Here is a 25,505-nt window from a genome sequence, read left to right on the forward strand (position 1 = left end):
CCATTTTATTTGTTTGCCCATTATCATCCCCATCAGCTTAAGTAGTGAACTGGACAAATACTACCTTTCATAAAGGAATTACAAAGGGAGAAAAGGCACTACCCGATAAGCAAGGGAAAGGAGGAAAGTCCTTTTGTTCTGGACATGTTGAGAATCAAGCAATTAGTCATGAGTGCTCTGATTTGACCTTCTGGGAAAAATCCAAGAGGAAGGAGCAATGAGATAGATTTCAGGAGAAATCCAAAAGTGGAGAGTTTGTACCCCTCCCTTCAGATAAGGAATGTATTATTTGCTTACTCATGGGTAGGCAAACTGTATCTCTAACTCCAACTCCTAAAGGAGACCCCCATGCAAAGTGCTCCACTCTGACCAGGAGGCTGAGCAGAGTAAAAATGGTGGCACAGCACAGCTCATTGGAGAGAGCTACATTAGTATTTCCAAGCTTCCTTTAGCAGTCTGTAGCACCCAAAGTGTCCAGGATTTCCCACTAGCTCTGGGGCTGCAATGTGGATCATGGGGCCAACTGAAGCGTTTAGCAGGGGATTACTATTTTAGAGGTTCAGTGGCCCTGGGGCAAAGGACTGTAGGGCACACCCCCCCAGGTTCGTCTTAAGTGTAGAGCCCACCCTTGAATGATGGAAAGTGCTGACTGACATTAATAGTCAAGTTCAGGATTCACAGAGCCAATGCCTCAGGCCCTGATTAAGCTAAGAGAACAGATTACGTGAAAGTCTGCCTGCCAAAGCTGCTATCATTTCCCCTCATACCTGTATCTACAAACACATGGAGTCTGTTTTCCTTCGCCTTGAATCTGGTTGACCCTGCACTTTGTCTTGACCAATTGATTGTAGCTGAAGTGGTACATGTAAGAGGCCCTACTCTGGCAGCTTTTGCTTTTGTTCTCTTGGAAGCCAGTTGCCTTGCTGTAAAGAAACTCAGGCCACACTTCTGAATGATGAGGGAAAAGACTGTGGAGGACAAAGATCATCTTGGACATTCCAGTCCCAGCCAATCTCTCAGCTGAATACAGCCACGTGAATGACCTCAGCTACACCATGTCCACAGACTCCTGAAAAGTAATTGTTGGTTTAATGGTTAAAACATTGTTGGTTCAAGCCACTAAACTTTTGAGACAGTTTGTTACACATCATAAGATAACTGTAACAGACGCAATTCACAAGTCACAGATTTAATCAGTGGCATCCAGTCTGGCCAGAAACAAGCTGGGTCTAACACTTTGTAGTCAAAACCAGCAATGATTCAGAGGAGAGATAACCCTCCGGTGTGAGGCCTTCTCTACTACCATTTGAGGAAGGAATAGTAAGAGGGAGAGAAACAACTTGGGAAAGGTGGTATGGTAGGTGGAACAATGGCCCCCTGTGAAAAATTACATTACATGGCAAGGGGGAATTAAGATTGTGGATGGAATTAAGACTGCTTTAAGACCAATTGATCTTAAAGTAGGGAGATTATACTGGATTATCTGGACAGACTCAGTGTGATCAGAATCCTTAAGTGCGGAAGAGGGAGAACAGTCAGATCAGAGGAAAAAGACATAAGAAGAACTCCATCAGCTGTTGCAGGCTTTGAAGAAGGAAGAATAGGACCATAACCCAAGGAATACAGGCAGCCTGTAGAAGCTGGAAAGTACACGAAAAGGGATTTTCCCCTCAAGCCTCCAGAAAGGAAACAGCTCTGTGGACACCTTGATGTTAGCCTAATGAGACCCATTTAGGACTTCTGAGCTTTAAAACTGCAAGATAATAAATTCATGTTGTTTTAAGTCGCTAAATTCATGTTCATTTTTTTATAGCAGCAACAGAAAACTAATACAGGTGGTAAATTGTAAGTAATTGCTCAAAATAAGACTATCTGAAGCTGGAAGAGACTGGAGATGGCTTTAAATGGCAATTTTCAGATTTTTTTCCCCCTCACATCACCCAGTGTGAAAAAGGCTGGAGAAATAAGATTAGATCATTTATGGAAAACAAAAAAGCTACCTCTTGGTTTTCCACACTCCTGAATATACTCAGTTAAATTTGAAACCTTGTTGTACCTTTCTTCTGAGGCTTCATTTTCTGTTAAAACCAACTGCCCTTGGAAGAGTCACACATTAAACTTTCCAGAATGAATGAGTTTATCTGATTGCTTCTGAAAACAGGAGTTGGGTGAGGGGAGGATGGAGGAGATACAGCCAAGGCTTGAGCACCTAGATTTCTTGGCAGGGAGGAGGAGGTAGGAGGGCAAGCTGGTTTTGACTGCCAGGCGTGGCAGACACCCCCTGAACATACTGCAGTCCTTGAGCAAAGCTGTTATCAGTCCATTCAACATTGCACTTTACGAACAGTCTCAGAGGTGCCATAAACTCTGCAGCGTGTGGCACTGAGTGCAGGTAGGAGTTCATTATGCCCAACAGCGAGACCAATCGCTTCATGTTACTCAGGGCTTTCACATGTACACTGCTTCTTTCTGCTGCATTTTAGATACCCGTGGTTCTAGTTCTGTAACTGCAGTCCCACATTTCATCATTGGTCTTCGACCCTCCAAAGTAAAGTCTTTTTGAATCAAAAGTTATTTTCAATTTTTATTTTATTATTATTTTTTATTTTTTTTTAACGTTTTATTTATATTTGAGAGAGACAGAGCATGAGCGGGGAAGGGGCAGAGAGAGATGGAGACAGAATCAGAAGCAGGCTCCAGGCTCCCAGCTGTCAGCACAGAGCCCAACGCGGGGCTCGAACTCACAAGCTGTGAGATCATGACCTGAGCTGACATCTGACACTTAACCGACTGAGCCACCCAGGCGCCCCTATTTTCAATTTTTAAAATAAATTTTTCTGTCACCATCATCAATTAGTATTCATTGCTCTTGAAATGACTGTAAACAATATAACGTTAGACAAAACACTAACTACTGAGTTACTGAGTAACTACAAAACACTTACTACTGAGTAAGTAGTACTGAAACACCACATTCTAAGCATGCCCCACACTGCTGTAACAATCGCCAGTGATTTATCATCTCAAAGATACATATCTATGTCTCTTTGGTACTTTCTGGGCAGCTACCACAGATCCCTTGAATGCTCTGGAGTTCACCCTTAATTTAAATGGGGTTAAAGTCACTCTAACGCTGTGATTCTTAGAGGTTACTCACTCTCTCTGTAACCTCTATGTCCATATAAGAAAAAAGACAGCAGTGGAAATAATAATGCCTGCATCTTAGGGTCAATGTGATGATTAAGTAACTTAATTCACACAAAACACTTAATTCTAGGTAGAAAGTAAAGACTTGATGAATGCTAGTCCCTTTTTATACAGAAGTCAAAAGTTGAGAAATCAATACTTTTGCCAAATCACAAATATTTTTTCTCATGTATTGCCCACTTTTAGTACACATAAGATAAATGTTTAACCCACTTTGCTCCCCTCATGTGAGGTTGGTGTCAGTGCCCACTTTTAGTACCCATAAGATAAAATGTTTAGCCCACTTTGCTCCCCTCATGTGAGGTTGGTGTCAGTGCCCTCCACACCTAGAGTCCCTGGAAATATTTGAGAGGATAGTTGCTGTTTCCAGGTTTCCTTATCAGGCCTCCATTTCTGCTTCCCAGTCCCTGCCTTCCCCCATGTGGTTCCAATATCAAAATATTTAGTCCATCTGTCCCAGAAGGGTTTGGTCTTTCTCTTCATTTGTGCTTCTTGAAATAATATGCTCCTGAGGCACAGACTGTTCCTTCATCACTAAAAAAGGTCAAGCATTTATTAGTCTGTGTATAAACATGACAACAAAGGAGGCCTTGTAAAAATGGAATGTTCAGCTTGGATAGAACACAGAGGAGTTCCTCTTGAATCTGGCAAATTCCCTTGGATTTCATCTCCTTTAAATACACCATGTTAATGTCACTGTTTCTTTCTGGATTCTGGAGCTGTACTTATAAATCCTCATGAACACTTTGAGGTACAAATTTCTTCATTTATAGAGCCTATAAGTGCAATTGTTTTTAATTCAAACTCATTAACTGTTTCTTCAGATATACCGATCCTAGTTCTATGAATAGATGGTATGCTTTCCTGTGTATCACACAACCGCTTATCACAAAAAGGGGAAATGACCTTTCTTTGCCCACCAGCAGCCACTTCATACAGATGCTATTCCCATCCTTTTTGGTGGCAACTCATGGAAGACCAACCTCTGATTCACTTTCCTCTTTACATGTCCTCTTCAGATGACAGTAACCCAACACAGAACTCTCTCTATCATCTTGGTTTTCATGTCCATCATGGCAGCCAAGCACTATCTACATTAGCCTGTTCCCTTTCTTGAACTCCAGTCCTTGCAGACAACATATATTATTATCTCTTTGTAAAACATACCCTCTGGTTCAGTGATATGCATAATCTGGGTTCTCAAATGGTTTCAGATTTCCATATTATCTCTTTATAAACTGTTATTGGTACTGTTCTTTACAGAAAAGTCTATTGCTTTCCTTACCAAAGGACTCAAGAAGATATGGATTCCATAATGAGGCGTTTTCTAAACCAGTCAGTCTCAGGTAAATCCTGTCTTGGAAAATGGTGATCATGTTCCATGTCCCTTTAAAACTAGTGGAGTAAAAACATCCACCTCTTACTGAAGAGCTCAGATTTTATGTTTCTGGTGAGGATTGCAGGAATATAAGGCTCATTAAAACCAGTTTGATCAATCTGTTTCCTCTTCTGCTGAAGTTATCTCAGTATGAGAACATTCTACGGGAACAACAGAGTTGCTAATCTCTTCCTGCCCCCTTCTCCCCAACCCCCTTCCTCATCCTGCTCTCCTTTTCCCTTCTCCTCTTTTTCTCTCCCCTTTTTCTTCTTAACTAGACTTGCATTTTTGTCCAGGGCTGGCCAAGAAAGCAATAAGACTTGGAAAAGGATCCACAATATACTGGCTCACTAAATACTTGTTTTACTGCTATGAATTTCTCTGGTGTATGGCAGGAAATCACGTGACTGTACTTTTTCAACTTAATGTCAACTTGTATTATTTTGTAACTACATAAGTGAATGTCAGCCCTGAAATTTAGGGGCCTACCCTTCTCACAGGAAGTACAAAGTACATTTCATTCAAGTAAATGAAACAAACATCTGCTTTCAAGGGCTGGTCCCAACTTACTTTTCTAGTTTCTTCTTCTAACATATTCATCACTTTCCTAACACACACACACACACACACACACTGCTATTAGCACATAATATTATTCCCTTTCCTTAAAGCTTAGGACAATTTAATACTTTACCTGTTTTTGGAATACCATCCTTCCCACTATCCCATTTTTACTGAAAAATTTTCTACTTGCTTTTAAGGCCGAGCTTGCTGCTGCCTCTTCTTGAAGTCTTCACTCAGTATCACTCTCTCCCTCCTCCTTACACTTACAGTGTTTTACTTCTCTTTTTTTAATGTTTATTTATTTTTTATTTTTGAGAGAGAGAGAGAGAGAGAGAGAGAGAGAGCATGAGTAGGGAAGGGACAAAGAGAGAGGGAGACACAGAATCTAAAGCAGGTTCCAGGCTTCAGATGTTGTGGGGCTTGAACCCACAAACCTTGAGATCATGACCTAAGCTGGAGTTGGAGGCTCAACCAACTGAGACACCCAGGCACCCCTCACAGTGTTTTACTTCCTAAATGCACTCTTGCTTTCCCTTTGTTTGCCATTTTTTGTTTGCTCCTCTTATTCTCCCCCTACAATGCAACTTCCTTCATGGTAGGAAATGTCTCTGTATACTACAATCTAGCATAATGGCTACCCTAATATAAGCAATGGAATGTTTCATGTCTTAGTTTACTCTTTGTTAAGCTCTGGGAGAATGGTTTTCAAATTCCAGGCATGGGGGGGAGAGACAGAGAGTATCTACCAATTAAGATATAGGATGCAGAGTAGAAGGTTAAGGTGAATGTATATCCTGACATAGGTATCTGGTAGTCACTCAGATTCATAGGTCTGGAATTGAGAAGAGATCAAGACTAGATATAATGAGTTGGAAGTTACCAGTGTAGAGGTGAGAAGTAAAACCACAGGAGTGGGTGAGAGCACTGAAGAACTGAAGAGGATGGAGGATAAACCCCAAGGAAAGACAACATTTAAGGATGAATCAAGGGCAGGGTCCAGCAGCAGACTCCAGGAAGGAATCGTTTTAGAAATAGGCAAAGAACAAGGGAGTGAGGTCATGGAAGCTGAGAGAGGAGTCAAATTCAAGAAGGAAGGAGTGGTGATTGAGCTCAAATGCTACAGAATGAGGGGTACAAGGTGGGAATTTTATTTTATTTTAATTTTTTAAATTTTTATTTATTCATCTTGAGAAAGAGAAAGCATAAGTTGGGGAGTGTCACAGAGAAGGAGAGACAGAATTCCAAGCAGTCTCCACACCATCAGAGCAGAGCCTTATGCAGGGTTCAAACTCACGAACTGTGAGATCATGACCTGAGCCGAGATCAAGAGTCAGACACTTAACTGACTGTGCCACCAAAGCACCCCTCAATATAAGAATTTTAAAGGAAGGAAGTGAAAATTTCTTTTGGAAGGTTCTTATTTTTAAGGATGAAACAAGTAGTTGATAATTAAAACCTAACAGGTCTAGTGTATGGGAACCAACCTCTCATTAAGACAATTATAGGGGCACCTGGGTGGCTGAGTTGGTTACACAGCCAACTTTTTTGCTCAGGTCGTGATCTCAGGTTCATGTGTTCAGGCTCCACATCAGGCTCTGTGCTGACAGCTCAGCCTGGAGCCTGCTTTAGATTCTGTCTCTCTCTCTCTCTCTCTCTGCCCCTCCTCTGCTCGTTCTCTCTCTCTCTCTCTCTCTCTCTCAAGAATAAATAAACATTAAAAAAAAAAAAGGCAATTATAGACCTGGGGCCATTGGGTGGCTCAGTCAGTTAAGCATCCTGACTCTTGATCTGGCTCAGGTCATGCTCTCATGGTTGTGAGATCCAGCCTCGCCTGGGGCTATGTGCTGACAGTGAGAACCTGCTTGGGATTCTCTCCCTTCTCTCTCTCTACCCTTCCCCTGCAAGCACAAGCATGCACACACTTCTGTGTGTGTGTGTGTGTGTGTGTGTGTGCGTGTGCACATGCTCTCCCTCTCTCTCTCTCTCTCTCAAAATAAATAAATAAACATTAAAAAAAGACAATTATAGATCTCATCAAGTATCATCAAGAAAACTATATTCCAATCTGAATTTCCTTGTTCCTATAAAAGGGATTACAGGAACATGACAGAAACTTTTCTCCACACCCTGTGACTACATTAGAGTCACTGAGGAACTCCAAGCCATATTCCCTCCCTAGATGATGAAACCCAATCTTGTTGTGGGTCACTGTGAGAGGGTTCTCAAGGAAAGCCTTTGAGGACATGAAGAAAATTATCTACCACCACTGAGCCTAAGGAGTAACAGAAGAGGGGCACTTAAAAGCAAAACATGCCTTGAGAGAAGTATCTAATTTATTACTATAATGATAATGGTTACCACAATTTAATTTATATTAATTTGTATTTATCTTATTTATATTAAAAGAAAATGTGTACTTCTTTCTGAAATGGATTAAATTAATATCAACACAATAACATTTTTTTTCCTCATTTTACTTTTGGGGAGGAGAGGAGACCCATCTGTCTATTCTTTCATTCATTCTTACCTCCACATACCCATCCATCTCTCCATCCATCCATCTGTCTGTCTGTCTGCCCATGCAAATCACATTTTAAGGCCCTCTTATTTACTGGGCCTTATGCAAGTTCCCGGGTCTACAAAAGTGTAAAGACCAGATGTCAGATCTCAACATAATCACCATGTAGTGTATAGGAATTTGATCTAAAATATCACTTAAAATTAAGCCAGGGATCAGGATATATATCATTTTTTTAAAATAAAACCAAAAGATACACTTCAGGCAGCATCTGTGTACTTCTTCAGTATACTAATGCTCCCTGACATTATTGCTATCACTGATAAATGTCAAAGGGGAGAGTGATATTTTTGGAGCTGATTTTTTTTACCCTCTTACAAAAATAGATTATAAACACATACGCATATGTCATAGAAAGAACTTAGGCTAATATTTTTATACAGGGACAAGCATTAGCATATTTTTAAAGTTCACAGTTACATTTCTGTTGTTGGTTATAATCATCTGTTAGCTTGAACTCCTAATTTTATGATAACTAACAAAATCTATTGATATGATGTAATCTGCTTAAATTTCACAAATGAGAATTTTAGTCAAAGAGTTTCTGAAGGAGGCTGTGTGATTCAATATTTTCATGCAACCAACTTCATAAAGGCATAGTGCTAACTTAAACCAACAAATAATTATCCTTAATAACACAAAGCTATAATCGAACTCAATTCATGAATATTTCATTTTTAGGTAGTTCTTCCCTGTCCATGACATTAGTCTAAGTCAGTATTTAGTTATAATTTACATCAGGCATGTGCTTTGGGGAAAGACCATATACACTAAGGCAAAGCACAAATGAGTCAAAAGTTATCCGGGCATCATGCTACTTTGCCATAGGTCCCTTTGCTCTTCTTGGAAGGCTGTAGGTGCCTCCAGTATTGGAAAAGGCATGAAAGTTAATCTGGATTGCTAGTCAGACAAGTGAAAGATATAACACTTTTCATAAAAGTCTCTGGAAAAAGTTAAGGTTTCTCTAACCTTAGATGTCCTACCCTCATTTAAAGCCCCTTGCTTGATATGTTGGCAGTTGGAATGCCATATCATACAACATACTATGCTTTCTTTAATTCAAGGAGACTGTTGGGGCACAGTGTCAAAACAGCAGGCACAAAGGCCACAGGAGCTTTCATTATTCTCACAGATGAGTCACAGATTGCATCACAGATTGCAGCCTGATGGGTAAAGACCAGTACTAGTGGAATACTGAAGTCACAAACTTCATTTTCCTACTCTACTCAAACAACATTAATTAGTCAGCTCTGCTGCTATAACAAACACCCCCAAATCTCAGTTACAACTACAAAGGCTTTTTCTGGGATCTGGAATAAAAAAGACATGTGCATTAAAATTAGCCTCATGTCTTCTTCATTCCAGATCCAGGCTGAAAGAGCCTTTGCCATTTTTGGACACGGCATTCTTAAGGCAAAGAAAAAATAGCAAGAGAGCTGCTGGAAACATACAATGGTTCTGTCTTAGTCAGTTCAGGCTGCTATAACAAAAATACCATAAAGTAGGTGGACTAAACCACAAATATTTAGGTTTCCCAATTCTGGAGGCTGGGAAGTCCAAGACCCAGATACCAACAGATGCAGTATCTAGTGAAGGCCCCCTTCCTGGCTTACAGGAAGTTCTCCCTGTATCCTCACAAGGCTGAGACAGAGTTCATCTGTCTCATGTCTCTTCTTATAAGGGTACTGATCCCATTCATAAGGGCTCCACTCTCGTGATATAATTGCCTCCTAAAGACCCTACATTCAAATAGCATCATAGTGAGAGTTAGGGTTTCAACAACCCTATGGGTTGGGTGGAAACAAACATTCAGTTCATAGTTTGGCTTGGATGAAACATAGCAAAGGTTACCCACATATCATTGACTAAAGTACTCACATGCCCAGGCCTGACGTCGAAGGTACAGAAAGTGCATACTCCTCAACTGGAGGCATTGCAGGTATGTGATCCACTGTCAGAAAGGCTGAGTTTCTGTGTATGAAAGCACAGTCTACCACACCATGTTTCTTGCTGTAGTCCCCAGCTGATTCTCCAGACTATTCCTTCAGCCCTCTCGTCTTCCTGCTAGCTCAAGGGGGATACTGTGGGGTTCCATGGAGAAAGACTGCACAAGAAGTGAAGCTGTAGCAGCTGTTGTTTCTACTCTTCCTAGTTTTGTTCTCATCAGCGTCTGAGTGCAGAAGGCAGAGTGGGTTGGGGAGAACTGCAGATAAGAGGGAAGACAAATGAGGGAATGGAGACTTCTCTTATGGACCCAAGGGGTGTTTGGGGCAGGGCCAGGACAAGAGACAGAATGACCTTTAATGTATATCGCTAGAGGGCTGTGCCTGAGAAAATGTAATTAAGCCCACTCCTCAAGGCCATGTCCTCTTCAATTAATATTTACTGAGCACCCACTGAGACACTGGCCCTGTACTCAGAACTGCAAACTGTCTTGGGCTGGGAAAAGCTCTGACTAATTTGCACATTAAAAAGCACACAGACAGAGGAAACCCACCTTTTTTCCCCTTCCCGGTCACCCTGGGAGAGAACCTCTTCTCTTCTTCATTCATGTGTGGAATCCCAATTAAACATAGTAAACAAAGGAAACTTCTTACATTGTAATTTTCCTCCCTCTCCCCTTGCTTTATTTGCAGTCTGGATTTATTGCTCAAGAATTGCCTCCTTTAAACATCATCCCCTATTAACCAGAGAGATAAAAGCCATAAAGGGAAGGGAACTCCTTCAGTTCTCTTTGCCAGTTGTGAGACAGAACAGCGCCTTTACAAGGGGAGTTGACATCTGTTGACTGAGACTGCCTGTCCTGCACCAGGGCTGTGCTCATGCTCAGAATGCAAACTGCAGCCATCAGAGACAGAGCCTGGTTTGATAACTGCTTGAGCCCAGAGCAAATGTGCTTGGGCACTAGAAAAGAAATTGTGTAGTTTTAAAGCAGATGTATGTTCTTAACATGGTTGGCTCGTGCAGCAATAAAATGCGGGAATTTTTTTCCCCCTTAGCCTATCACAACTGTTAGAGTACATACTGTAACTTAAGACAGGGCAATTCTATCACAATTCCAAGTAATATTTAGTCCCTATAACAGGATGAAACTTAAATTAGCATCATAGATAGAAGGCATTTCATTTTCTCACGTATGGTACAATATTAGGAGCAAACAACATATGTCTCCATGGTTATAAACAAAGGTGTCTTGTTTGCAAAACAGATCCTATATGTAGAACATCTATAAATGGGATAAAATATGGGGTTTTCTTTCGTGGAAATAGTGTTAAATATTTGAATCCACATGATTTTTGTAAGAAAGCTTTCTCCTTCTCTGTGAATATCAATAAGCATTGTCTTTGCATTACCTTTCTCCAAACCCAAGTTCTTGGCTCTGTTCTTCCTCTGTGACCTTGGGAAATCAACTAGTTTGAGATTCCATTTCTTCTCTTATAAAATGAAGATGTTGAGTTAGATTAGGGTTTCTCTAGGTTTATTCTGAGGAACATCCTTTCTAAGGAAATTAATAGGGGTAATGTTTTTTAAAGGGGGTTCCATGGTTAAATAAGTTTAAAAACTGTGACATTAAACGAAATCAAACACATTTCTTTACTCAGAACTTTAATATACTAGTAGTATTCATTGTGATTCAGCAAGAGGGAGATACAGCACAAACATTGTTTCCATCATTTTTTTAACCAGAAAACTTTTTCTTGGAGATCGTTTCTCAGAACCATTCTAAACACTAGGCTTTTTAAAGAACTTCAACCTATGATATTCCATGACTCTACTGACTGTTCATTCTGCCTAATTTCCCAATTTCTCTCACCTATTTCAGGAAAAGAACTACCTGAGCTCCAATTCATTCATAAGGTAAAAGTCCATTTATTCTTCATTCTTTTTTTCCCCCTGCAATTTATTTATTTAGAGAACTTTCAAACCCATGAAAAAGTTGAAAGAATAGTACAGTAAGTATATACTTTGCACTTAGATTTGACAGTTATTAACATTTTGCTCCAATCTCACACTCTGTCTCCACACACATACTTTATGTACCATATATATAATTTTACCACTGAACCATTTGAAAATAAATTGCAGACATCATGACACTTTATCTGTACATCTAAGACAAGAACATTCTCTTATATAACCTTAGAATCATTACTACACATAAGAAGTTCAATACTACTAATTAATATCATCTAATGATAACTCTGTATTTAAATTTCCTTAATTGACCCCAAAATGTTTTTTATAAATTTTTTCAAAATCCAAGATCCATTCAGGGTTCACACATTGAATTTGGTTATGTCTCCTTGACTTTGATCTAGAACCATCTTTCTAACTTGTTTCTTTTAAACAAAATTAACTTTTTTTGAAAAGTCCATGTCATTTATTTTGTAGGCTAACATTTTTAATTTGTGAGATCGTTTCCTTATAATTAGATTCAGTTTAAATATTTTTGACAAAAGATTAATAGGTGATAATGTTGTATACTTCAGACTGCCGCATCTCAAGAGGGATATAATATCACCATCCTGTTTTTGGTGGTGTTTCAACTAATAGCTTGGTTAAGACATTATTTGTTATGTTTCTCTATAATAAGGTATCCTCTCCCCTTGGTAATTAATAAATGATCTTGTAGTCAATATTTTGAGAATTGTGAATAACTTTTTTCCCAACCACCTTTCACCCAATAGTGTTAGCATTTATTGATGATCGTTGCCTGGATCAAATATTACACTGGTATTGCAAAATAGTGATTTTTTTTCCCTAATGTCTCATCACTTCTACTTTGTTAGCTGCTATTCTTCTATAAAGAAGAGTCTTCCCAGGGTGCCTGGGTGGCTCTATAGGTTGAGCGTCGAGGTCATGAGTTCACCGTTCGTGGGTTCCAGCCCCATGTTGGTCTCTGGGCTGACAGCTCAGAGCCTGGAGCCTGCTTCGGATTCTGTCTGTCTGTCTGTCTGTCTCTCTCTCTCTGCTCTTCCCCCGCTCATGCTCTCTCTCTCTCTCTCTCAAAAATAAAAAAAATTAACATAAAAAATTTTTTTAAAAAAGAATTATCTTCCCTTTCTCTCATTGAGTATCATGATGTATAGATTCTCTTTTTTCATTCAGTGCTTTATAAACTATTATTATAATTCATTCTTTTAACATTTATTCAGAGACTACTCTGTGCCAGATACTACAGTGAGATTTACCTAACGTTAATCTTAGTTTACTTTACTTTTCCCCATGGTACTTAAGGAAACTATCAGTGGCACATGGACAAGTAATCCAGATTATTGTATTGGCCACCATTTTGCTACAAAGTTTTGACAGGAGGGAGAGAGAAATGAAGATGGGGATGGGAGTGGAGCAAGATCTCCATATTGCAATTATCATTCCCCTTTTGTAACTTTGGCCAGGCTACTGTGGTTCCTACAATCATCAATGGCCATCTAAATCATCACACAGGAAATAAAAATCAACGACTATCTCTGTCAAGCTATGCTGGACCTACCTCAGAAGGCAGGCAATTCCAATACCAAGAACTCAGCCTCAATCCCTGAGCTCAGGATCCATAGAAAGAGAATAAATTCTGTTTCTACTCTGAGCACAAAATAGGTCATTTAACTACAACCCAAGTCATTAGGAAGATCGGGGGAAATATGTCCATGTCTTTAACATATAATAGGTTCTTAAGCAAATATCATGGTAAAAAAGGGCTTGGGCAACACAGGAACCGCAGAGAACCTCCCTGGACAAACAGGCTACACATCTCAAACAGGCAGCATCCTTACCTCTCTGGAAGGATCTGAATGATGGATTCCAAATAATTAATCACAAAACAAATAAAAAACAGGCTTCAGCATAGTCTGCTTTCAGTGGAAGGATAAAGGACCCTCTGTTTTCCTGGGAAAGAATAGACTGACCCATCTTGGTCAAATTTTCCAGTGGAAGGAGGGTTGGGAATGTTATACAAGGGGGGACCTCTTGCAGTACAAGCCTGTATGCCCTAGGGCCCTGCTGACGAACAGAGGTCAGAAAACCTATCCAAAGGATGTACAATCTTTTGGGTTTAATTTTGTTTCTTTTAGGGGAAGGTTTCTGCTCCCTGTGGAGTCTAGGAACAGCTCCTCCAGCCCCAGAATAACGCATGGTCTGTGTTCCTAATGGGGAGGGCAAGCAGAGACTGGGTTAAGCCAGGGAATCAATAGCCAGAGGGTGATTGTGATACCTGGAACCTTTGTTACCTCAAAGTTTACAAAACTTTAACATCCGAGGCTATGGAGGAAGATTCTCCCAGCTGACAGAATACCTCCAAAGGGATAGGGGCCAAGTGGAAAAAGCCCAGGTTTTAGGGACCACAAAACTTGAATTCTAATGCCATCCCTGAAATGTACAAGGTATAAAACCTATGCAACTTAGTTAATATCAGTTCCCTCATCTGTGAAATAAAAAAATACCTCAGAGATCTGTTGTGAAAATCATTTTAAAGAAGGTAAAGCATGTGTGTCGCTTTATTAGTTAGGATTCCTTTCATTTCGGGTAACAGAAACCAACCTGAGCCAGTTTAAAAAAAAAAAAGTGAGAGAGAGAGACCAGAGAATTAATTATAAGGTAATGATATCTCATCATTCTTTTTTTTTTTTAAGTTTATTTATTTATTTTGAGAGAGAGTGAGCAAGCAGGGTAGGGGCAGAGATACAGGAGAGAGAGAATCCCAAGCAGACTCCATGCTGTGAACACAGAGACAGATGCCACAAACTGTGAGATCATGACCTCAGACAAAATTGAGAGTTGGATGTCTAACCAATTGAACCACCCAGACACCCCGATATCCTTTCATTCTTAAAGTCAAGACTTTAGCTAAGCCTCATAATGAGGCTAGAATCAAGACATAAAAGTCATGGGGTGTCTGGGTGGCTCAGTCAGTTAAGTATCTGACTCTTGGTTTTGACTCAGGTCATGATCTCATGGCTCATGGATTCAAGCCCTGTGATGGGCTCATGCTGACAGTGTGGAGCCTGCTTGGGATTTTCTTTCTCCCTCTCTCTCTGCCCCTCCCCATCTCACACTCACACATTCTCTCTCTCAAAATAAATTTAAAAAGTTAAAAAAAAAAAGACATAAAAAGTCATCAGGAGCCATTGTAGCTTCTCTTTGTATATCTCTTTTGTTCTCTCTTCTAGGTCAACAGACCTGACATTGTGACTGTCCATAGCTTTTGAGTCTATGTATCCCTTTCTAAGACAACACAGAGGGAATGGGAATCCCATAATCCCAATTCCAAAGTCTCACAAAGAGTCTGATTACTTCCCTTATAACAGGAGTTCATTGTGCATGAGTGTATGGCAGCTGGGGATAGTGGGAGGGAGCAGTAGGACTGGATAGCACAAATGTGGCTAAAAATGCTCACCTGTGGTTAGTGGTATAGCTGAGGGGATAGTCTATAGGCTAGGTAGATGTTCTAAAATGTTTCTACAGGTACCTACCTTGCTATTTGTCACATAATGAGGGTGTTAGTTTTTCTTTTTCCTTCATCTTATACTAGATATGATGCATCTAAGAGAAGAGCTGAGAACAATTGCTCAGATTATTCTGGGACTTTTTGATTACTGATGGAAATCATAGGCTCAACATGGTATTTGGCAATAATAACACCACTGAGATAAATAAGGAAAGCTGTGTACTTTTTAGACCTTCCTTGTTCTTCCTAAATTTGGCTTCTAGCTGTGTTCTCTGAAATGTATCTGCCCATCCTTGGAAAATTCCTTGTTTCTGGTGATATGGTGGCAGGAACAATCCTTCTATGAAGAAAAGTGTTCTGTATGGAAGCAGGTGGGTTAGGAGGTACTGGTAGGGCTAATGGTTGAAAAAAATACTAAGAACAGAATTGCTACAGAAACATAGCTGGCTTTTTCCTATTGTCGCAGACCACATTCCCAAGTGTAGCTACTGTGGACAAAGCCAATACTCCTTCCTTCCTTCCTTTCATAGAATAAATGTTTACTGAACTGAATACTGTGCTTTTGACAGACATACAAAGAAAAGCACTCAAGATGTTTTACGTGATCACCTTTTTCTCCTGGCAAAGCAGAGGGCTCAGACTGGGATTTTAGAAATCAGGGCTGGGCACTAGAGTAGAGAAGATTGTCCCCTAATTATAGGATGCTAGTCAAAGTGGCACTGGGTAAGGGCAGCCCAGGAATTGAGGAAGGCCAAAGAACTCAGACCAAGAGAGTAAATGGAGAGCATGGATCTAGACCAAATGGTCAACAAGGATGAGCATGCAAGGCAGAGCCAGCGGGCTGATGAAGGGCCTGATATAACCCTGAGAGGCTATAAACAACCCAAGACAAGAATCTCTTATGGAAAGCCCACAGGCCATGGCCTAGGAGGGACCTCTGAAGGTACCCAGGACTTTTGGGCCTAGGGAGAACAAAAAAGAGTTCTGAAGGGAGAAATGTTTTCCACACCAAACACCTTTCTTAATAGGTATTTATTTATTTATCTTTAAAGATTTTATTTTTAAGTAATCTCTATACCCAACATGGGGCTCCAACTTACAACCCCAAGATCAAGAGTTGCATGATCTATCAACTGCCCCTTCTTCCCACTACCCTATTTCCTGCCCATCCCTGAACGCAACTTGCAAAATTGTAATGAAAGAAACATATTTCTATAGATTCACTACTGAGACTGAAGTATGCTTTCAGGAGTTTAGACCAAACATAAGCTCTTAAGAAACAACAGTGTACATGTAGTCACTTGAGCACAAATTTCTTTACATCACCATTGAAAACAAATTATGTCTGGCTGGTAAAATATATTAGATGAGTTTCAGGGTTTTCCCAGATTTTGAGGCACCATTTTATCTTCATCCGTTGTCATTTGTCTCTACTATGTTTTTCAACCAATTGAAAACCTCCAAATTAGTGGGAAATACTTAATGAGTAATGAGAATCACTTGAGTGGCAAGTTGTATTTGACTAAATAGCCCAGCCATGTCTTTGCTATTGATATAAATGCTTCCATATTATATTTACATTATTATATCCATTGTAAAAAAATATATTTCAACAGTGCAAAAATAATGTGGCAGGAAGGCAACCTTGGGATGTTATAAATATCAGATAAGTCATAACTATAATGATAATATTGGAATTTATCTTCAGAAGATAAAGGTTGAATTTACCAAGAGGACACAAATGAACAATAAAGATTTCCTTATTGAGTACAGAAAAATTTCAGATCTTTGATAATCTTGTTAAATACTACTAGCTCCTTATTCTTAAAGCCTTCCCTTAGTCTTAAGACTGCTCGTTGCTTTTATAAGTGCTACTTTTTGTTGTTTTTTCTTATTTGATGACTTCTACGAAAACATCAGTGTGGTATCAGGTATCAGATAGTCTCTTTCTTTCTGTGCTTCTGCTTTTCTCTTCCCCCAATTCCTTTCCCATCTCCTTTGTCCCCACAATTCCTAGCATTCTAACTCTAATAGTAGAAGCAAGGAGATAAACAAGGAAAATAAAATGCAAATAAGAAGTAGATATTGAATAGCAGGAGAGACAGAAGTATAGCACCCATGTGCCCCCTTTCTCTACCTAAACAAATATCACTTTTGCTTCAAGGCCATAGCATTAGTCTATGTGGGCTGCCATAAAAAAGTACCAAAGACTCATACAACAGAAATGTATTTTCTTGCAATTCTTGAGGCCAAGATGTTGGCAGGGCTGGTTTCTTCTGAGGTCTCTCTTCTTAGGTCATAGATGGTCACCTTCACCCTATGTCTTCACATGGTCTTTCCTAATATCCTCTTAGAAGGATCTCCAGTCATATTGGATTAGGGGCTATCCTAATGACGTCATCTTAACTTAACGGTCTTTAAAGACCCTATTTCCAAATACAGTAACTTTCTAACTATTGGAGGGTTAGAACTTCACCCCAATATTAATTTGGGGTGTCACAATTCAGCCTATAATAGCCACCATTATCTACCTTTACCAAATACTGCTTCTCTGCCACACCAGCCTACCCTGGGGTTGACTATCCACAGCCTTGGTGATCTCTGACATTATTTTAGCAGCTGATTAAATGTAATTGGATACTTAGGGACATTGTCTTGAGTGGTTTTTAGATAAAAGTAATTTCTTCCCCAACAAGATCCAGGAACACAGATATAGTTTTTAATCCCTCTCAATACCTAGAACTCAGTCAGCACATTAGTAGATAGGCTTACAATAAAACAAAACCAATCTCAAATGAATTGAAAAAGAAAGTCTCAGTCTTTTAGTTGCTGTGTTAGTACATTTTATCCCTTTGAGAAAAAGCCCATTACAGGCAAGACTGTGCCCTCTCTGCAGAGAAAGCAAAGGAATTAATTCAGTTGGTCCAATGAAAACTAAAACTTGGACAATTATCAGAATCCTTTGTCTTTCTGATATGATTTTTAAGTATAGTGCTGTGAGAATTTTATAAATGGGTGAATTCCAATACTTTCATATATTTGGCTGAAAAGATTTTGCTTATAGGAGCTTAGTTAACTTTGAATGATAATCATTAAAAGTTGTGATAGTAACAGTGATCCTTCTTTCTGGAATAAGTTTACAACACTGCAAACTGAAAGCAAATCCTGAAAATTGTTGTCAGCAGAGGTACTGTCTACATTTTGTTTTGCACAATTTCATTTTTCCACTTACAGTGTTACTTCATATGCCCTTCTTAACTTTACAAACATGGTGGGTAAATGATTTTGCTGTGACCATGATCTTCAGGAAGTTATCTGACTCTTCACTTCTGCATAACTACATCAGACTCTTTCAGAGCTCACTTTACTCACACCCAAGGGTGTGCACCAGACCAAAATGACTGTTCAGTTATATTCTCTCATTCATTTGAAAATTCAGGCTCAAAGAGATGAAATTTATGTTGTTTCCCAGACTCTTTGGGGAGGTAAGCAAATATCTACCTTATTGAAAAAAATCTTAATTCTTCAGCGTAAGAAATAAAAGCCAGATTGAGAGAATCCAGAATAACCAAAATAATGATTTATGTTATCTTCGAAGATAGCTCTAAAGAGAAATTAACCACCATTATCATGTAGATGGTGATAAAGAGGGAAATGACAGGTCATGGAAAGTCTGATTTAATATTTTCTGAACTGTTCATTCTTCAACAACCAGGATAATAATAATGATGGCAGTGGTAATTCTCAAAAGGAATTAGACATTTGCATACTGCTCAGCCTGTGAGATGATAGCCATTTGGAAAGACGAGGATGTTGTTGGGCAGGTAAGAAGCTATGCCCAGGAATGCTAATTGCCTCCTATTGTGATGACCATGGTTTCATTTATTACCATGGGCTAATGGCTTTACTTACATTACCTGATTGAATCCTCACAACACTTAATGAGGTGGGCACTGTTCTCACGGTTTTACAGATGAGGAAACTGGGGAGTCAGAGTTTATGAAACTTGCCTAAAGTCACAGAGCATAAGGAGGAGAGAGAGGAGTGCCAACATGTATGCTCCTTGAGATCGTCAGACCCAATTTACTGTATGAAATTAAAGGCATAAAATTTGGGCGGGAGAAATATTTCCCAAAGTTACATGCTGTTTTTTTTTAATCCTCTATAATGTATATCCCCAGTCCAATTTCTTCAAGAGCTGTCCCCATTCTCAGTTTCCATAGTGTAAAATTTTTGGAAACAAACCTGCCAGAATGACTGAAGGCTTCACCCAAGAGTTTCCACATTGCATTAAATAATAAAGTCTCCAAACTGCCTGAAAGATAATTATTTATGTATGAAATAATTATATTGTATTTTGATATGAGAAAATTTCTCTCCTCAAAGTCTATAGGAATAACCACCACTTATGGCTGAAAACATTAAGAGGAGTGGCTTTTACTTTCAAAAGATTGCAAAACACTTTCCCAGCACCTTCATTTCAGAAAGTAATATTCCTATTGAAAGTTCCTTTAGACTTTTCCCTGAACCGGGTCTTCTGTGACCCTGGCTTCCAGAGTTGTCATCTGCAATGTCTGCTCTGGTCTAAGGAGGAGCCCCTCACCTTCGCTGTCCACAAAGCCCAGCCTCAGGAGCGAGAGGGAGGAAGAACAAGCCCAGTTGCTGTCACAGTGAAAAATTTCTAGTGAGGCATAAGCCTTCACACACATAGTTTCAAGAGAGATTTCAGCCAGACCTAGCAGTCCCAGTAGTTGTCAGAGACTCTGGTTGATTCCCACCTTCAGCAAAAATCCTTTAGGGCAGCAAGCGCAGCAGGAAACCTGTCATTAACAACCACCATAGTGTCACATCAGCGATTCTCAGGAGTGTCGGCTCCACTATTTAACTCAGCTATTTACCTCATCTGGGAGAGCTTTGTTTGATTGTCAGAAAATAGAACATGTACATTTGTCTGTCATAAACACACACAAGCTCTCCAGAGCACAAATAAACAAAACGATCATGTACATTGGTAAATGTGTTTGCATTATTTAACCAAACCAGATGAAGCATGTGAATAACCCTGCATATCAAGTACCATCGAGTAACTCACTTGTAATCTGTCTTGTACAATACAGCCATTGCCACTCATTCCACTCACCCAATTCAGACCCTGGAAATGTACTATTTTTAGACTGGCTTTGTACACTACTATTTACAAAGCGCACTGTTAAATCCTTTGAATAGCAGCCAAGAAGTTGGGTGAGAACCTAGAAACCTGCCACACAGATCAGCATCCTAATCAACCCTGGGACAGCCAGCGCTAAAGATCTGCCTTTGTTTCCTTTTCTTCTTTCCCTTTGTCTCCACAGGAATATCAATGTAAAAAGGCAAGGGGACAAAGAGGTGGGCCTTATCTGTTCTTGTTGTTCAAATGGGTTGCTTTACTCACTCTCCTAGATAACAGCCCATGTGTCAACATCTTTGGCAGTTTAAGTTGTTCTTTGTCAAAACCACTTTTGGAAACGATTTGACCATTTATTTACTTGGAAGCCAATGTGAACGTAGCAGGTGCGTCATGGAAAACTCTGACTTAGGTGCTTCACAGCAGTTTGGATTTGGTCACATGACAGCCCACTGCTCCTGGCCAATCCACTGCTGGTGAGCTGGCCAAGTGGCCACACGGGAAGGAGGGACAGACAAGAAAATAGTAGGCAAAGTGTTGGCGTGAGGCAGGTGGTGGATGAGGCAATCGCAGAGAAAGGATTGCAACACCAGGGAGGAGATGAAGGGCCTCATCATTTGGCAGCCAACAAGAAACCTGAAGGAACTAAGTTTGGCTCTGTTTCTACAGCTTGAGAAAAGCTGAGAACGGAAGCAATGACTGGGCTAATTCTGGACAAAATTTTTTAAAAATGATTTTTGAGAGGAATCCAGATCCTTGCTTCAATTCTTAGCTTCTATGTAAATTGCTCATTTTCCAAAATTCTTTAATTTTTTTCAGGTGACTTGAAGTGATTTGTATTTCATGGGCTCATTTGAGACATCCCTGGTAGCCTAAAATGTGAAGAGTTTAATCCTTTTCCTTTTGCTCACCTTCCTCATGGTGCCATTTTGTTTCTTCCCTTAGCCTGGATTGGCCAGTGAAAGTGGTAAAGCCAGACTGTAGCCAAACAGTGGTATCCTGTCCTACTCCTGTACCTGTACTTGGATGTCCTCATGTTCTCCACAGTAGTATATCTTTCTCCTTACAGAACTAGTCAGAGAAATAGAAATGGATTTTGAGTACTTTGGATGAAAAGTGGTTCTGAATCTAAGGCATTTTTATTATTTCAAGTTAATAGGGTCTTTATATTCTTTATAATATTAGAGATATTTTATGAGAAAGTAGTGTGCCAAAATGATAAACAACAATGACAACAAAAGTTATCTGCTTTTCCAGCCCATGTGTGCCAGGTACTATTCTGGACACTTTATACAGTATCTCTACCCATACCAACAGCTCTGCAAGTTAAGTATCATTTTCCACATTGTGAGAGAGCACTGAGAATTAGAAGGGTACTCTGGCAAGGTCACCAGCCAATCAATGGCAGATCTGAAATTCAAACCTAGGTTTGTTGTGTCCTTTCTACCACACAAGGCAACACCATTTGCAAATGTGAACCCATTCCAAGCTGTCAAAGGGAAACTGGCTTTACCTTGATGAATGTCAAGTATATATATTGGGTTCAGATATTTTAACAGATTCAATACGTTTATCTCAGGATTCCTAGAGAAGAGTAATAGGACTGTTACTGGGTTCCCACTTGTAGAATTATGCTTATCTGCTACTACTTTTAATTCTTCAGTATCTTCTAAGTATTCCATTTCACCTGATTCTTTTCCTGGAATGGTGGTATGGAGAACATGGTCTATAGTAACAGTGCATAAGAATAGCCTGGCTTTCCTTTAGATGCATGAATAAATGAGGAAAGAAAATTTCCCCAAACCTGAGCATGTAGGCAGCACCATTATATGTCAGGCCTGCACACATACACAGTTTGACCCAAACCAATCATTGGACAAAGCTTGGGCAAGGATTGGTTCTAAATAGGAAAGGGAGCAAAGGTCATGAAGAGTTGCAAAGAAAACAGGAAGCAGGTATTGGTAAATTTCACATGTACAATAGTATTGCTATTATAGTGAATATCTGCTCAGTATATTATTCTCACTTTCTTCCTCTGTGTCCATTTATTGGTTGGTCACCATCACCCTATTGGGTCCTAGTATAGGTCCTTTTTCTCTTATTTTTTTATTTGAGTATAGTTGACACACAAGGCAGTATACGTCTTAATATAGATTCTAGAAAGTGAAAACTGCCTTTTATAGTTCTAAAACCAAAGCTTTGGGCCTCAATGTGGATTGTAGATATCAGTATACTCTTTATTACCTGGGCTTTTTTCGTTTGCTTGTATCTCCATGTTCCATTTCTGTTTTGTCTAAAAAGAAAATGAAATAGAATTACCTCCTACACTCATACTGCTATTGACATTAAATTTCATCTTCTTTTATTATGATCAGCAAAGTTACTCATAACATTGGAATTTGTTTTTTTGCTTTTAGAGTTATAGCTACTGCTGTTGTTGGAATAATTAGTATTGCTTTGGCACTGTATTCCACCTAAACTCATGGCATTTGTGTACTATTTACCTTTCAGAAAAGCTATTTTCAAAGAAGAAAAAGAAAATGGGAGTACAGACTTCCAACAGCACACATTTTTTCTGCTCTCTCCTTGGCTCCAAAAGAGGATGCGTGAAACAGAATTTCAGGCTGTAATTAATGCAGCTCTTCATAAGATAAGAGGTTCTTTTATCTATAGAAAAATTGCTGCATTAATTCTCAATGAGAATCAGAAGGCTTTGGTTAATGCTCTTTCTACAAGAGGAATTCACCTTTTCTCCTCTCTACATACTTGCAATCAAATTTTAATATATTGTTACAGGAAACTGGAGGTGAATAAACATGCAATGATAATAATATTATTTTATAGGTCTAAGTCTATAAGCCTTAAATATTATGTGTAGATAAATGCTGAATATAGATTACATACAGAATGTCCAAATAATATGGACTTTATAGTAATGTACTTTCAAGCACAGACCTTAATTGAATACAACTTAGTTCTGGCTCTTTGGGGGGCAGGTAAACAAATTGGGAAATGCATCCTCATTTGACATAGTGAGGAAAAAGGGCTATATATAATTCCTTGTTATGTCCTAAAGTACTGTCCAAACAAGAAAGAAACCTCTGCTGTTTCTATCTTGATTTACATATCTCCTTGTAAAACACACACTGCAATTTAGAAATCATATTTTCTTTATGTATGTTTTATGTGTGGGCTTGGAATGATTGATGATGTATTGGCACTATGTTCTACCCAAATGCATGGTATTTGTATACCATTTAACTTTTTTAAAAATTTATTTTCAAACAAACAAAAATAAGAAGAATGGGAGTACAGAAATGACTAGAAGTTAGAGACCACAAGATTCTTCCTTAAGGTCCTGTCAAAGAAGACCCCACTGTAAGGTAGTAAGACCTGTGTCGCATGGGTAATTCATTGGCCTTTTGTATGGTCCTCATTTTCCACATCCATACACAGTCAGATAACCATTCTTTCCCTTCTGTCATGATACCATGTGAGGTAGGTGTTAAAGGAGCACAAAGGCTTTGTCATCGGGCACAAAGGCTAGGATGGTCAATCAAAGAAGGAAATTAGGTAGTTTTACTAAAAAATGTGCATGGTTTCTGGTGTGATTACTGCAAGTAAAAATGGGAAGTTTCAGCAACAAAGTTATTGTCATTTAATGTATAGTAGCAATTTTTACTTAGGTGAAAAGATGTTTGTAATACTTCAAAAAAAAGAGAAGACAATAATATAGAGAGTAGCAGTACAATTCTGTGTCTGTCCAGTGCTTACTTCTCCCTTGCACATCCACACCTGTGTGTGCACACATACACCCATGCAGAAAAGTGTTCTTTCTAACATGTTCACAGAGACAAGACTTTTAAGCTCAGAACCTCTTGAGAGTAAGAAACTTTTCTTGGTAGACCACCAACTGATTCTGAGAGAACAAACCTGACAGAGCCATTTTCCTTGGTTCTTTTTGCTCATATTGTTCACGTTCACACAAGGAGGGCTGTTAGGTAGGGTAAGACCCACAAAGGAGATAAAAGTGAATTATTCTGCACTAGCTGTCAAGCAATCCTAAGCTTCAGTTAACCCGGTATCTCTTTTCCTTGCCTCTGGCCCTCAGTTTTCCTTTTGTATCCTGAAAATACCATTGACATTAAATTGGGTCAGTGGGAAAAAAATCTGTCACCAGCTACAGCTTACAATTTTGGCCCCCAAGAAAACATTTGGTAAACAACTCTTATCTTGAGTGCACACTATACAAGGCTCTGAGGGTGGTATTTGAATCTATTCATCTTAGGAAAAGATGTTGGTTATTTTACACTCAAATTTCCACAATTAGAACATTTGCCTAATGCCATTCCAATGTGCTATGTTTTACAGAAGGACTTTCATTTTTCATTTTTTTTTTAAAGATTTTATTTTTAAGTAATCTCTACACTCAACATGGGGCTTGAATTTACAACCCAGAGATTAAGAATTGCACACTCTACCAACTAAGCCAGCCAGGTGCCCCTACAAAAAGACTTTTAAATCAATATAAGTAGATATATACTCCATAGAAGTCCTTGCAATATACATCAGTGGACATGTGTAAATATTTTCATAGTAACACTATTTTAAATAGACTAAACTATTTGGAAATAGCCTAAATAACCATTGACAGGAAAATAAAGTGTGGCATAGTCCAATATGGAATTCCGTAAAACAGTAAAAATGGACTACAACTATATACAAAAATATGGATGGTTCTTAACATAATAATGTGTGAAAAAGCAAGTTCCAAAGATTACTTACAGCATAAAATCCACTTTAAAGGAAAAAAGTAACTAAAACATTCCCTTGGGGGTTATGTGTATACATAGAGTGATAACACTATATAAAAGTGCAAAGAATAGTGGCTATATTAGGTATGGGGAGGGAGGGATGTGGGATGGAAGAATGGTATATAGGTAGATAACTGTCAATGATTTGAATGTGAAACATTATGTTTGCTTATGAAAATAACAAACATTAATAATCAAATAAACAAAAAGACCATGCATGGGGTAAAACTCAATATGAAATAAAGTATTGGCAGATTATATGGTGATATTTACATAAAAATACAGGAAACAGTTTTGTGCAAAATAAAATAAGTAACTGAAGTCATCATAAGGACAACATACTACAGGATCTGGAT

Source organism: Lynx canadensis, chromosome B1 (assembly GCF_007474595.2).
Source record: "Lynx canadensis isolate LIC74 chromosome B1, mLynCan4.pri.v2, whole genome shotgun sequence".
Classification (NCBI taxonomy): Eukaryota; Metazoa; Chordata; class Mammalia; order Carnivora; family Felidae; genus Lynx; species Lynx canadensis.